This window comes from Crocodylus siamensis, chromosome 3 (assembly GCF_052110815.1).
Source record: "Crocodylus siamensis isolate JL-2025a chromosome 3, ASM5211081v1, whole genome shotgun sequence".
In the NCBI taxonomy this organism is placed as follows: Eukaryota; Metazoa; Chordata; order Crocodylia; family Crocodylidae; genus Crocodylus; species Crocodylus siamensis.
In genome coordinates, this window is record NC_143397.1 from 50,256,331 (window position 1) to 50,270,263 (window position 13,933).

General features: G+C 42.6%; 1 protein-coding gene across 2 annotated transcripts in view; it reads left to right on the forward strand.

The window, feature by feature from the left end:
- LOC149868273 (uncharacterized) overlaps nucleotides 1–13,933 on the forward strand; it is a 205,758-nt gene that overhangs the window by 164,758 nt on the left and 27,067 nt on the right. The window lies entirely within an intron of this gene.

A 13,933-nucleotide genomic window follows, 5' to 3' on the forward strand; every position in this document is an offset into this window, starting at 1 on the left:
CGATCAGGTCACCAAATCATTAGACGCAGGGGTTGCTGTGGATGTAGTCTTTCTGGACTTCCGGAAGGCTTTCGACACTGTCTCTCACCCTGTCCTCATCAAAAAGCTGGGAGACTGTGGTGTCGATGCCCACACGGTCAAATGGGTCGCCAACTGGTTGGAGGGCCGCACCCAGAGGGTGGTAGTGGATGGGTTCTTCTCGACCTGGAAGGACGTGGGCAGTGGGGTTCCGCAGGGCTCGGTCCTCGGGCCCGCACTGTTCAACATCTTCATCAGTGACTTGGATGAGGGGGTAGAAAGCACCCTGTTCAAGTTTGCTGATGACACTAAGATGTGGGGGGATGTGGGTGCACTAGAAGGGTGCAATAGGCTACAAGCTGACCTTGACAGGTTGCAACGGTGGGCAGATGAGAATAGGATGGGGTTTAACACTGATAAGTGCAAGGTGTTGCACATGGGGAGGAAGAACCGGCACCACACTTACAGGTTGGGGAACTCCCCTCTTGCCAGCACAGAGACGGAAAAGGATCTTGGAGTCGTCATTGACTCCACGATGAACATGGGCCGGCAGTGTGGGGAGGCAGTCAAGAAGGCCAACCGTACCCTGTCATGCATCCACAGATGCATCTCGAGCAGGTCCAGGGAGGTGATCCTCCCCCTCTATGCGGCACTGGTCAGGCCGCAGCTGGAGTACTGCGTCCAGTTCTGGGCGCCACACTTCAAGAGGGACGTGGACGATATGGAAAGAGTTCAGAGGAGGGCCACTCGTATGATCAGGGGTCAGCAGGGCAGGCCTTATGAGGAGAGGCTATGGGACCTGAACCTGTTTAGCTTCCACAAGAGAAGGTTAAGGGGGGACCTTGTGGCCTGCTACAAACTGGTCAGGGGGGATCAGCAGGTATTGGGGGAGTCCCTGTTCCCCCGTGCGCTGCCAGGAGTGACCAGGAATAACAGTCACAAGCTGGCGGAGGGTAAGTTTAGATTAGATATTAGGAGGCGCTACTTCACAGTCAGGGCGGCTAGGGCCTGGAACCGGCTTCCAGGGGAAGTGGTGCAGGCTCCTAGCCTGGGGATTTTTAAAAGGAAGTTAGATGAGCACCTTGCCGGGGTCATCTGACCCCGGTGCTCTTTCCTGCCAAGGCAGGGGGTCGGACTAGATGATGTACCTAGGTCCCTTCCGACTCTAGCTACTATGAAACTATGAAGTGTAAACCTGGAGACATGGTGAAGTTGATATAGTATCTAACAGGAAAGTTAGGTTAGTGTGCCTGTCTTTCAAAGGGCAGAATTTGTATGGGTTTCTACTGCCTCTAATAAAACATAATAAAAGTAAGTAGCAAGAGATTTAGATTATGAAGGTGACAAATTACTTTGGGTATGCAACTGCATCTGCTACACATACCTTTATAAAATAAACACTCTAGTGCAAGAACTTTATTGTTTGTCCTATTTATTTGTGGTCAGTGCTACATACACTTCTTATGTCATATAAATAATAATAATCTGGATTTTTTAAAATATTACAGAACATGAGTCTTTATTATTAATGAGAAAAATGGAAAAGAAAAAATTTAGGACCGTGACTAAACAATTCAGGTGTTCTCTAAAATGAGTTGGCTTTGATGTTTTTGAGTACAGTGTATGAAGCTGAGAACTTATTTCTTAAGAGAACTTATGAGTGGTTCAGCTATCACTTAATAAGATGCTGTTCTGAAAAGCAGTTATAGAATAAAAAGGAAGAAGAGAAACTATATGGATCAAATTTGCAGATGGCAAACAACTCAAAAGGATTGCAAATATTTTGAAGGATAGGATTAAAATTCAAAGGGATATTAGTAATTCAAAGCACTGAGTTATAGACCATAAGTGTAATTCAGTAAAGACAAATGACACAGCGAGATGAATAAAAAGAGATGCTTGTATACCTAATATGGGAGAGAGAACTGCTAAGTAAGTTCTGGGGGTTATGGTGCATCACAAATTGAGCATGAGTTAGCAATGTGACTTTGTTGCAGAAAAAGAAATACAATTTGGATTCATAGGAAAATGGGGCTGGAAGGAACCTCACTAGATCATCTAATCCAGTTCCCTTGTTAAGGTAGGATCATCCCTGATTTAAACCATCCCAGCCAAGGGTCTGTCTAACCTGCTCTTGAAAATTTCCAGGGATGGAGTTTCTACAACTTCTCTAGGTAGCTTGTTCAAATGCTTTAGATAATAAAGCAGAAAGTCAGAGTCAAAGTTCTTCCTAATACCCAATCTAAATTTCCTCTGTTGCAGCTTGAGTCCATTCTTTTAGTCCCATGCCCTATGCCCACAGAGAATAGTCACTCTATCTCTATTTCCCCTATAATCTGCCTTCAGGCATTTGAAGACTTATGAAATCCCCCACTCTGTCTTCTCTTCTCCAGACAAAATAACTGGAGTTCTTTCAGCCTTTCCTCATTAGTCTTATTTTCCAGCCTTCCAGTCATTTTTGGATTCTTTCAAGTTTGTCCATATCATTTTTTGAAATGTGGAGCCCCAAAGTGGACACAGTACCCTACAATGCTCACCAATGCTGAATAGAGCAGAATCACTTCCCACGATTTGCAAGTGGTGTTTCTGCCATAACAGGGTTATGTAACAGAAGCAGTGTATGCAAGCTAACTCTACTTATTACTAGTTAGTACTCAGTTGCAACATTATTCAATTTGAGGCACTGCAGTTTAAGAAGAATTAAGAGAAAACTGGAGAGTTCCAGAGTTGAGCAATGAAGATACATGGCTTGTATCCCAACCTTTTTATGAGGAAAAAATGAACTAACTAGGTATGTTTAGTTTGGAGATTAGAGAGGAACACACAAGGGCACTTTTTCCAATTAATTTAAAATTGTCTATAAGCAAGGCTGCCACAGAGGGCAAGGCGAGACAATGGGTTTAAACTATAGCAAATCCAATCTGGATTAAACATCAGAAAAAAAAAGTTCATGAGTGTAAGAACAGTAATGCACTGGAGCCACCTACATAATCTCATTGAAGGTTATCAAGAAGAGGGTGGATAGGCATATTTTGGATTCTCCAGAAATAGTGAATCCCTAGGATATTGGACTAGATAGCCCTAAATGTTTCTTCCAAGCCTATGATTTTATAACTATGGTGGTGGCCACTGTCAGGGTAGGGTAGGAATCAGTTTTCTGTCTTAAGTCTAGCTTTTTAAACAATGAAGACTGCTTCTCAAAAAAAAAAAATCCCTGAACTTCACATGCCACATTTCATTCCCATGCAATTTTTTTTCTGCAAAGTTTGGGGAAAAAAATCAAGAAAGAAGTTTTAATTCTAGGGTCTTGTTTAAAAGCAATCCACTGAATATGTTTATCTCCTCATATGACTGCAGTGATTTAGACGTCATTCTTCAAACCCCTTATCTGTTTATTGTTGATCTGGCTAAACAGAAGTTCAATTTATTGTTTTTGCAAGAAAGAGTGGAATAATGAAGAACTTAATGTGAATATGCATACTAAGACCGTATGATAGGACTGTAGATATCTATACTAAAGTGGGCAGAAATGAGGCTAACACTGTTTTATAAAAGTATGGCTATGAAGATGAGCTTGTGAAAATGTGGTCTAACTCTCCTCTAGGGCCAAGGCTAAAGAGGTTTGGGAAGGGTTCTTGAAGAACTAGAAACAGACCATCTTGCTCACTCAGAGGCAACTTGCCATTCAAATATTTAAAAGTGGTCAGGAGGTTTTGGAGAGAGAGAATTGTTTTTATTCCAGCTGGAGGAAAGCCATTTTGTATTGTTTTTCCAGGATTTCGTTTGGCTGAGGAAAGCATCAGTCCTGACCCCTTGGATGGTATGCTGCAGGAGAAACACAGTTATGTGGGCAAAAATCAGGAGGGGCAAAGAAAGCAGAAAGAGAGATTTGGGAGGCAGATGGCATACAGCCCATAGTTTCCAATTTGGGGAGGAGGAAAGAGTATAGGGAGGGAGTGACCTTGCTAAGCAACACGGGAGAGGTATTAAAGGAAGAGTGAAAGGGAGAGGGCTGTGTCCTGTTCTGATGATGTGGGGCAGAGGAGACAGAATTGGGATACTGTCTTGAGTAAGAGATTTCCAACAGTGAAAATAAGGTTTGATTAACTTGTTACCCAAGTAGTCCCATGGGTAATTGCTACTACAGTTTAAGGGGCAGTCAGTCTAGATAAAACCTGGCACATTCTACTTTTTTTTTTTAGGGGAAGATGCATGACAGCAGAGAGCTCTGTAGACAATCTATAGAGAAATTTCCTTGTTCATACTGATGCCTGATTTGCCCCTTCTTGAAACCCTCCTCCCTTGGAAGTCAGGCTCTCACTGTCTACTCTCTCATCCTTCGGCAGTAATGTGAAAAAGCCAGGAAGAAGAGTTTGAATGCATGAACCATTGCATAGATTTCTAGAAATGAGTTAATGCTGAGGGCAAAACACTGATTAGAGCAGGTGCTTCCTAATTCCATCACAGCCTATGGATTCAGCATCTGCTCAGCTATCCCCTGGCTCCCGAGGAAGAGGGAATTATTTCACATTAGCCTTTGTTATAAAACTTTCCATGGATTTAGGGGTCTTTCCACCTTCTTTGCTATCTTCTACAGCATAGAACAGAAAGAAGTCAATAAATAGTAAATCAGGCACAGATGGTAATAAAAATGTTATGGTTAATAGGCAAAATATAGAAAGGAGAAAAAGGTTAACCAGACAAACATAGGAAATTTCATACGCACTTTTTCATTTAAACAGTGATCCCTTTCCAGTTTCCATTTCCATTGCAGTATTACTTGAAAACAGTAAGCTGTGCTCCTGAGCCAATATTTTTAGCTAACATGCAGAGATTACAAAGGCCTTATTATATTCTGCTAAATAAAAAAAAATGCAATGTTAACAGTAATAGTATCAAGTTCAATAACTTCACATTGAAAAGCAGGTTTACAAAACGGAGTAAAAATGAAACGCTTCTTTTTACACATCATAATTTGAACCTGGTCAGAAAAAAAAGGAATATTTGTGGCAAAAAGTCAGTCTCTCTTGCTCTCTCACTCATCAAAATAATGAATTTTCAAACTTGTCCATCTCCATAGTTGAACAAAATGAAAAGATAATTTTTCTTTGTTTTTGATTTAAAAAAAAAAGAAAATTTTGAAATTTTCTTTGAAAGTTTTCCTTGAAAAATTAAAACAATTTTTCACAAAGGATATTCTTAAGAATATTGGCATTAATTCATTTCCTTCACCAGAAAACCCCAACCACTTTTTAAAATGATATTAATGAGGAAGCTGCTTTCTCTCATGATAGAAGTAAGGGGCAAACAAGTTTACGACTTATAATAACTTTTGTTTATCCTTTTTGTCAAAAGAAAGATGGTACATCTCTTTTCTCTAGGCAGTTAGCCCATATATATTTTACATGTCTTTGCCTCCTCTTACAGTTGTTTAAGATAACTAGCTCATCCTTTCGCTACTAGGACACCTCTTAGGCTGGTTTAGCATTCCTCTGGGTCTCTTCACTAGCTGTTTGACATATTTACTAGGTCACTCCTATAAGCAGGAATCTTTCAATCTAGCCTCCTAGACAGCAGGATGAGGGCTTTTCAGTGGTGGAAACTGCAATTTTTCCAAAAAATAAATATTTTTCATGATTAAAGACTAAATATTTATTTCGGCAAGTATCTTCAAAATAACTGTTTTGCAAACTTTATATCATTTAGGACTCTCTCTAATTCAGTTTCTGATGCAATAACAGGATAAACCAAAATTTTGATGATAAATTATAAGCTAGAGATAAAAACAACACCAGAATAGTAGGGGAAAGACAGTGCGTAAGTCTTGTGTCCTCAAATCTTCTTCATGCAAATCTAAATGTAATTTCAGTAACCAAGTGGTATCCATAACAACAGCTTATTCAACTGTGGGGAAGAGAAGTCTTACAAATTGATTGAAAGTTTTCAATAAAATGGCATGTCCAGAATGATTAAATGATAATATTCTCAGGGTTTTGTAATATTCCTTTTAATAAAATAAAGATCCCCCCATATCAGTATTCTAAGCTAGAATTAATATGTAATAACTAGACAGTATCTTTAAGTCCGTCTTCAGCTTAACATTCTTTAAGTTATCACAGCATCCCAATATACTATCTGATCATCTAAAGATCTAGGTTAAGGAAGCAGAAAGGGGACTATAGTTGTCTTAGTGAAGGGGAGGTGGGTAACTGCTTGGAGGAGGGAGAGGAAGGAGATAGGCAAATGGGCAAGCACACAACACGATCCTGAACTCAAACCTTTTTCAGATTTAATGTTGCTTTGGGTAACTATGTAGTTCCAACATTTAAAGGACACAGGTGGCTAGAAATAAATATGGAGGATGCTTGTGGCAGTGGAGCTTGATTGGCCGTGGCTGCAGTCAGGCCGAGGCTCCCAGTTGGCAATCTGGAAGCACGCTGGGTGTGTCTGAGGACCCAGGTCAAGCCTGCCTAATAAGGACCTGTCGAGCTGGGTGGGAGGCATGGAATGCAGTGGTGGAGTTTAAAATGCACCCAGACCTGATGTACAGGAGGACTGGAAGTGGCTGTGGCAGCACCGGAGCAGCCATACACCTGAGGAACTACCTCTGCAGGGGCGACTAGTGGGAACGATGGCAGCAAGTGGCTCTCAGAGGAGCCAGATAACTTACCCAAGAGTGGGGATTGGGTCTCGGCAGCGACGATGGCCGGTGATGGGCCAGGATGACTTGCAGGCAGAACAGTATAGCTGTGAGTACTGGAGCTGAGCAATGGGGAGGCAGAGCTAACTTTCCCTAGGCTCAGTATATGGACGGTACTTTACTACGGACTTTTACCTCCTAAGCAGAGGAGATATACCGGTGTGGAGGATTTTGTATCCTTCAGTCTCAATTCCAGAAAGAGACTGTTGAAATGTTTGTCTGGGCATTCGTTACCTGTGTTGTCATTTGGGAGGTGCCAGGCAGCTTGTAGAGGAGGCAGAGTCCCAAGATGCAGGACCCGTGGCATCTATGTGAAGGCTGTATGAGCGCCTGGAAGATCAGCCTCTCTATTTTGTATAATATCAAAGATGTGCCAGGCAAGAGGATATAGCAACCACGCAGATGCCTGAACCAGCAAGCTATGTATTGGAAACCAAGTACACCCTCTACGGGTGAGAAGCCCCGCTTGTCATCAAAGGACAAGCATGGGAGGCTACATATTGGTGCGCTGGCTGTGAACGATATCCTTACCACTCTGGAGGCTGATATCGATATGGAAGAGAATACGAGCGCACTTCTGGATGTGATGGGACAGACCCTGCAAGCTGTAATAAAAGTTCTTGAGGTACAGCAGCAGCAGGCAATCAATCCACTAAAATGAGTGGATGCAGTGTAATTGGACAGGATTTCGTATGCAGAACATGACCAAGGAGGATGACCCTGAGGCTTTAATTGAAGCCTTTGAGAAGATGGCCATACAGGTTGGGTTAGACCAAGTGCTGTGGGCCAGTCATTCAGGGACCCTCCTAGTGGGGAAGGCACAGGTTGCATATCACTCTTTGCCGAGGGAGGATGCTTATCACTATGGCAGGGTCAAGGCTGCAATTCTTCACCAATTTTGGAGCTTACTCTAGAGCACTACTGCTGACTTTTCAGAGCAAAAAAAAGAAAAAGAAGACAAAGGGCCAAGAACTCTCCTACAGTTGTTGAAAGATCTTTTGAACAAATGGGTCCTGCCCACTAGAGTGGATAGGGAAACCCTGAGAGATCAGGTCTTGTTGGAACAATTTATGAATGACTTAGAAGAGACCCAGCTGTGGGTCAGGCACCATTTGTTTTGAACAACAGAAGAGACCTTTTGAATAGATGAAGCTTTTGCTAGCTTAGAAATAGAGACCCATAGGGAAAAGGGGGCCAAAAGCATAGTGGGGACAGCATGCAAAGAAGAGGAGAGATGCAAAGGGGGGCAGAGATATCCTGGGAGAGGGTTAATATGCTATAGATGTGGAAAAATGGGACATGTAGAAAATGCACAGGGCAGCCAAGAATGATGGCGCTCTAGTTATAGCTTACCTGGGGAGAGAGAAACTCAAGGTAGGTGGTGAAACTGTGGAAATGGACTGTAGCTTCAGACAAAGCAATGCAGTCAGTTTGGGACCATCCTACCATGATAGCAGAAATGGCAGGCAAAACATTGAGGGCCATCTAGATACAGGGTGTGCGCAGACCCCAATAAGAGTAGGTTTGATACCCGAGCATGCCATAGAATGGTGTGAACGAGCATACGTGAGACGTATACACGGAGGGGCAGAGCGCTACAATTGAAGATATATTATGATGAAGATCAGCAACTGAAGGGGGGGAAGTTAAAGGTTGGTTTTGGCCTGGATCTTGACGCTGACATTATAGGATGAAATTGGGTCCCATTGTATGAGGTACTCAATGAGGTTAAAGAGGCAGAGCTAGCCTGAAAGATTTGGCCCCAAGCCGAGGGCTGGGTAGCTAGCAAGGGTGATACCTTGTCATCAGAAGAAGGTCCAGAAATACGGGTGAACGCTGAGGTACCCAGACCTCGGTTTAAGTTATCCCAGGGGGAGGAACAGGAATTTGAAGTGGTACGAGATAAAGAGCTTGCCTGAGTGGATGAACAGATTACACAGAGAGCATTAATCGTAAGTAACCCACATTTTGAAATGCACAATGGATTATTGTTATAGGGTCAGTCAAGCCACCGGGAAAGAAGGCAAAACTTGTCAATTATTGGTGCCCCGCACATACCGAAAGGATGTATGGGGTCAGGCACATGCATCCCCTATGGGTGGACATTTTGGGAGGGACAAGATGCTGGCCTAAATATCGCACTGAATTTTTTGGCCCGGGATACCAGAGGAGGTATCGTGACAATGTGAGGCTTGTGAGGAATGCCAGAGGGCACAAGAAAGAAGGCACCATTGTAAAATACGTCAATTTATTGGTACCTCATTTGAGAGGGTCGCATTAGATTTAGTCGGGCCGCTGCCAAAGAATGGGTCGGGGAATCAGTTTGTATTGGTAATGATAGATTATGCTACATGCTACCCGGACGCGATACCCCTGAGGGCAGTTACAGCCCACCGTATTTTGGAAAAGTTATTAAAATGGATATCTCGGGTGGGGGTTCCCTGGGAAATCATAACAGACCAGAGGTCCAATGTTACAGCTGGGGTGATGAGCTACTTGTCAGGTGCTCAGGGTTAAGCAACTTAAAACCATGGTGTATCACCCCCAAACCAATGGGCTAGTAGAGCGTTTAAATGGGACCATCAAATGCATGTTGCATTGCTGCACTTAGGTAGAACCATGAAGATGGGATTCTATTACTTACACCCCTAATGTTTGTGCTGTGGGATATACGATGAGCATCAATGGGCTTTTCACCTTTCGAACTAGTATTTGGCCATGAGGGCTCTTACAGAGCTTGAGAGAAGAATGGGAAGAGTGCAGGCAAAGCAGAAAACAGAATATGACAAAAAGACCAGAGAACATAGGTTTCAAATTGGGGAAAAGGTGCTGGTGTTACTCCTGACCTCTGCCAGTAAGTTCCTTACAAAATGGCAAGGGCCCTTCAAGATTGAGGCAGGCAGGGCCTGTGGACTATTAAGTCCACCAACTGTGACACAAGAAAGAAAAGCAAATCTATCATGTGAACCTATTAAGAAAATGGCAAGAACCTGAAGGGGTGGATGTTGAGCCCTGAGGACAGGCAGAAAGATTTGGGCCCAGAAATGGGGGAAGGTCCCAGAAGGGCAGGAAATAAGATACCCATAAAAGCTGGGATGATTTAAGTTCAGAACAACAAGCAGCCATAGAGAAGCTGGTAGGGAGGTACCGGGATGTGTTTAGCGAAAAACCTGGCAAGGCCAGATGTATTGAGCATAGGATAGATATGCCAAAGGGGCTGGTGGTAAGAGAAAAGTGGAGGTCAATTCCACAACATCTACAAGATGCAGTTAAACAAGAGGTGGAGAAAATGTGAGAGCAAGGAATTATAGGTCCTTCATGTAGCCCATGGCACAGCCATATAGTGGTGATGCCTAAGAAGGATGTGTTCCTGAAGCTCTGTATAGACTTCCACAAAGTTAACAGTATAGCCAGATTCAACGCATTCCCCATGCCACACACTGAGGAGCTCCTGCAGAGAATTGGACAAGCGCAGTTTATTTCCACCATTGATCTTGCCATGGGCTACTTGGAGATCCTGATGGCAACAAGAGATCAACCAAAAACGTCCTTTGGAATGCTGTGGGGCTTGTTCAAGTTTAAATACATGCCATTCAGGTTTCACGGAGCAGCAGCCACATTCCAATGCCTGATGGATGACCTCCTGGCACTGCATGCTGCCTACACCACGTTCTATATAGATGACATCATAATATTCTCACAATCCTGGCCACAGCATTTACGACACCTACAGGTGATTTGGCAGAGATACGGGCTATTGAGAGGTTGGCCAATCCTGTGAAGTGCACACCTGGCATGCAGGAAACAGATTACCTCAGGTTCAGGGTAGGCCAGGGTTGTATCTGCCTGTTGGTTAGTAAAATAGAGCAGAGTACAGGCCTCCACAGATAGAGGGAGGTGAGAGTGTTCCTGGGGCTGACTAATTATTATAGGAGATTCATACCGGACTTTGCCACAAAAGTAGCCCCATTGATGGATGTACTTCAAGGTAAAACAAGGGGGTCGATAGTCTGGTCCGTTCCCATGGGCATGGCATTTCAAGAACTTAAACGGGCTATGTGCAGGGATGCAGTGATAATTATACCTGACTTCACAAAAAAATATATATTTTATAGTCGGATGCCTCAGAAATATCCATAGGGGCAGTGCTGTGTCAAGAATACGAGGAACAGAAAGACCCATGGCATATGCTAGTTGGAAGTTAAACACAGCAGAAAAAAGGTATGCCACAATTGAATGAGAATGCCTCGCTATAAAGCTGGCTATCAACTATTTCTGATATTTAATGGGGAAAGAATTCTGCATCATGACAGATCATGCACCATTGCAGTGGCTGAATAAGATGCAGAATGAGAATACACGTCTCATGCTGTGGGCTCTGTCGCTGCAACCTTTTAAATTATCTACTAATTATAGGCCCAGTGAGACCAATAAGGTGGAGGACTTTCTACCATGGTGTGCACAGCTGACTGCAGAGAGATACAACATGCCAGAAAATGAAAATGCCAGATACTAGGAGAGCATGGAAAATACTGCCACAAGGTGACTTTGGCAGGGAGATGTGTGGCAACAGAGCTTGATCAGCCACAGCCCTAGTCAGGCTGAGGCTCCCAGTTGGTGACCCAGAAGTATGTCGGGTGCATCTGGGGACACTGGCCCCAGGCCAAGCCTGGCTAATAAGGACCCACTGGGTCCAGTGGAAGGCACAGAACATGGCGGTGAGTTTAAAACCCTTGGGGACGTGATATGCAGGAGGACTGGAAGTGGCTGTGGCTGCATCGTGGCAGCCACATGCCTGAGGAACTGCCCCTGCAGGGGCAAATGGTGGGAAACACAGCAGCAAGTGGCTCTCACCGGAACCAGCTCAGAGGAGGTGGATAACTTGCCCAAGGGCAGATACTGAGCCTTGGCAGCAACAATGGCTAGAGACAAGCCAGGATGATTTGCAGGCAGAACAGTATAGCTGTGAGCACTGGAGCTGAGTAGCAGGGAGAGAGAGTTAACTTTCCCTATCCTCAGTATCCAAATGGTACTTATGGACTTTTACCTCCTAAGCACAGGAGATATATTGACACGGAGGATTTTGTATCATTCAGTCTCAATTCCAGAAAGAGACTGTTGACAACACAGGTAAAGAATGTCCAGACAAAAATTTCATTTGGGAGGTGCCAGGCAGGGTGTAGGGGAGGTGGAGCCCTGAGACGTGGGACTTGTAGTATCTGTGTGAAGGCTGTATGAGGACATGGAAGATCAGCCTCTTTATTTCCTATAACACCAAAGATGTGGCAGGCAAGAATTGGAAGCACCCAAGCAGATGCCCGAACCAGCAAGCTGTCTACGCACCAGAAAACAAGTACACCCTCTCCAGGCGAGAAGCCCTGCCAGTCATAAAAGGACAAGCACAGGAGGCTACAATGTTCTCCATGTAACTTAATAAAGGTTTTTACTGGCAGACTATTGCAATAAATGTGTTGAATATAACAGCCAATAAAATTGGACGACAAATGATGATAAAATGAAAATAATTTCATGTACTCTGCTGCCTCAGCATGGAGGCTCCAGTCTTCTGTGATATACAACTGATCAAAACTACAGGACAATAGCTTAGTAAGGAAGTCAAACTTTACCAATCAAAAAGTATAACATTATGTATTTCTCTGTACAACTTCTGACACCATGTTTTTATGGTTCATTAATTAGGCAGATATTATTAGTGTAGTCCACTGCTAGTGCAAAGGTGACTTGTGATGGTTTAAGATTTTATCGTAATATTAAGATTTGCGTTCAAAACCTTCCGATTTGAAGCTAAGGAAAATGTGAGCAACAAAACAAAGTCAACTGCTTGAAAAGGATGACATTGACTGGATTATAATAAAACAACTCATCTTTTGTTTATTTTCCAAAAAATTCCAGTTCTGTCAAACCAGACAGAAATACTGACAAATTAAAACTACTAGGGAAAGATAGGCGAATAAGCAGAAAGAATTTCCTCTTTTTATATACAAGTACAGAATGGGTGGCTGTAGATTCTGTTGCTTCAGGTAGCATTCATCCCAAGTGGATGTCTAGCCATTAATCTGGCGGAGAACAGACTTGGAAGAAGAGATGATGTTTGAAATCCTCACATTCTTCAGAGTAAAGGCCAGCAAAAAAAATATTGGAAAATTTGGCTCCCTATTTTTACCCAACCTTGTGGGCATCATGAAGTCATAGACATAATATGGTTCGGATTTGTGTTTGTTGGATTCTCTATTCCATGGGGCTCTAAAGCATTCGGTACAGACAAGAGGGTCACTCTAATTATATCTGAGTTGTTTGAACCCAATGAGCCAAAGGAAACAATTGAAGCATTATTAATTCCAGGTTTTTAGCCCCTTAGTTGTAGCCAAGCTAATATACATGTTTGTAAAAGTTCATGTAGTCATTAAGAGTAAGAGTAATCTTCATTAACAGCCCATTATGTTAAGGTACTATCATGTTTCTATCACTTCAGTTATTAGAAATATAGAATCCCCTTTGAAGTTGATGGGAATTTTGCTGTTGACTTCAGTGGGACCAAGACACCACTCCTTCCAGTATTTGATGTTACTGTATTATCTATTATTTTTATAATTGTTACATTATGTACAAACCAAAAGAAATAAATGTAGATGACAACTTCCTGGAACTTCTGAAAGAAACAAAAACTCTTCATTTTTCTTCTAGTATAACTTACTAGTTTTGGAAGCATTTGTTCTAGGCCCTGGAAAAGGCTAGTACAGGACAAATTCAAGGTTAATTTATTTTTGCATCCTTTGATAAAGACAGATGTCAAGGAGAGGTAAAGTGTGTTGTTTTCCAGTGGTCAGCTGTTTACTGTTTCTGTCCCTATGGGCTATCCAGATGCATCATAATAAAAATAAAGAGAAAGCTGATTTTTTTTCTGTGATGAAGTTTTCCCCAATTGTTACCAGTCATAGCAATATGCCATGTTAGCTAGTAACAATATTAAAGATCTTTATTTAAAAAAAAACAAACATAAAATAATTCCCTCTTCTGAATTTCCCTGGTGCCTCTCATTTCAACTGTATGATTTTTGGGGATTAGGAGTGTTTAAATGTAATGTCTTGTATAGCACTATCTACTTAACAAATAACTCATGACAATAATTAATTGTCACGAAGTCTTTTCTTCCTAAGAAAGTAGGATTCCTTTAGTTTTTGGCTTTAACTTCTA